The sequence below is a fragment of the Microcebus murinus genome, chromosome 3, assembly GCF_040939455.1.
Source record: "Microcebus murinus isolate Inina chromosome 3, M.murinus_Inina_mat1.0, whole genome shotgun sequence".
Classification (NCBI taxonomy): Eukaryota; Metazoa; Chordata; class Mammalia; order Primates; family Cheirogaleidae; genus Microcebus; species Microcebus murinus.
Window position 1 is genome coordinate 39124270 of NC_134106.1, and position 2262 is coordinate 39126531.

The 2262-nt window shown below is 50.1% G+C and overlaps 1 pseudogene; it reads left to right on the forward strand.

Moving 5' to 3' along the window:
• Positions 1–583: 583 nt before the first annotated feature.
• Positions 584–2031, forward strand: LOC105867008 (G patch domain-containing protein 4-like; annotated as a pseudogene).
• The last annotated feature ends 231 nt before the right edge of the window (positions 2032–2262 follow it).

The following is a 2262-nucleotide window of genomic DNA, read 5'->3' on the forward strand; positions in this document are numbered from 1 at the left end:
AAGGGCAAGGAAGCTCTGGGCCCCTTCCCCATACATTGCCCAGGCATCTTTTCATCTAAAACCTTAAAGATGAAGCAGAAAAACCACCTAACTTCTTGGTTGACGATTTGGGTTGGATACTAAAGTTTCTTCTTCTTATATGAATTACTGCTTTAGGCCGGGTATGGTGGATCACGCCTGTAATCCTAGCAATCTGGGAGGCCGAGGCAGGTGGATTGCTCAAGGTCAGGAGTTCAAAACCAGCCTGAGCAAGAGCAAGACCCTGTCTCTACTAAAAATGGAAACAAATTAATTGGCCAACTAAAAATATATAGAAAAATTAGCTGAGCATGGTGGTGCGTGCCTGTAGTCCCAGCTACTCAGGAAGCCGAGGCAGAAAGATCGCTTGAGCCCAGGAGTTTGAGGTTGCTGTGACTAAGCTGACGCCATGGCACTCTATCCTGGGCAACAGAGTGAGACTCTGTCTCAAAAAAAAAGAATTACTGCTGGAAGATGGTGGTGCATGCATCAGGTATGGCACATGTTTCAACGGAGAGGACCCCGCAATGACGTGAGAGTCTGAGGACAGACACTTTTTATCACCATGTGTGTCACCCCAGAGGTCAAGAGTCATGGGATGAAGTTTGCTGAGGAGCAGCTGCTAAAGCATGGATGAACTCAAGGCAAAGGCCTGGGCTGGAAGGAGAATGGCATCACCCAGGACCTCAGGGTGACACTGAAGCAGGACACTCATGGGGTGGGACACGACTCTGCCAAGGAGTTCACAAACCACTGGTGGAACAATCTCTTCAACAAGACTGCAGCCAACTTGGTAGTGGAGGCTGGACAGGATGGAGTACAGATAAGGCGCCTTTCTATGGAGACCACCTGTCATAATCCTCCCAAGCCCAACTCGCTGTATCAGAAGTTTGTGAAGACGGCTACCCTGACTTCAGATGGAGAGAAGCCAGACAAAGACATGGAGAGCTGCAGTGACGATGACAACCAGAGGCCCAACCGCCCAAAGATTCTGACGGATGAGATGCTGCTCCAAGCCTGTGAGGGGCAAACAGCACACAAGGCTGCCCGTCTTGGGATTACGATGAAGGCCCAGCTTGCTCGGCTGCAGGCCTAGGAGCAGGCCTTCCTGGCTCATCTCAAAGCTAAGACTCTCAGGCCTCTCAACCACAGTCAGCAAGGCCCCCAAAAGAAGAAAAAGAAAAGGAAGCACAAAGAGAAGGAAGAGGCTACAGCACCTGAAAGGAATGCCGATGAGAAGCACCCAGAACACACTGACCAGAGCACCAGGAAAAGTAAGAAGAAGAAACGGCAACATCAAGAACGAAAGGTCTCAGATAAGAGAGAGGGAACAACTGTATGGAATGAGGAGGAAGAAGCTGCAGGAACAAGTGAGCTTAGGGAATTGAAGAGCAGACAGCAAACTGATCAGTTCCCCCAGGATAAGGAAGAGAAAGATCACGCCTGTAATCCTAGCACTCTGGGAGGCCAAGGCGGGCACATCGCTTGAGGTCAGGAGTTTGAAACCAGCCTGAGCAAGAGTGAGACCCCGTCTCTACTATAAATAGAAAGAAATTAATTGGCCAACTAATATATAGAGAAAAAATTAGCCGGGCGTGGTGGCACATGCCTGTAGTCCCAGCTACTCGGGAGGCTGAGGCAGGAGGATGGCTTGAGCCCAGGAGTGTGAGTTTGCTGTGAGCTAGGCTGATGCCACGGCACTCACTCTAGCCTGGACAACAAAGTGAGACTCTGTCTCAAAAAAAAAAGAGAGAGAGAGAGAGAGAGAGAGAGAGAGAGAGAAGAGGCAGCACCATGAAGAGGAGAAGACGGGAGTCTTGGATGAAAAAGGAAGAGGTAAGGAGGCTACAGGTGCTGTCAGGACAGAGGAGGCAGAGAGCACGGTGTACACCCGTGCAGCAGAAGCAAGAAGAAACGGCACCGTGAGAAGAATTTGAACTTACAGGATGAAGAAGTTGAGGAAACTGTTTTAGACAGTGGGACCAGGGACACAGAGAACAGAGCATGCAGTGATGGAGGAAGGAGAAGCAAGAAGAAACCATGGCGACATCGAGAGGAGGAAGTCGTCGAGGTAAGGGATGGAAGAGATGAGGAGGACGGCAGGACTAGGAAAGCAGAGAGCAGAGCACACACTGGCTCACACAGCAGAGGTAAGAAGAGGAGGAAACGGCAGTCAGAGGAAGAAAGCTGGAGTTGGCACTGACCAGAGAACCAAAAAGAAGAAACAGAAGAAGGGAGACTGAC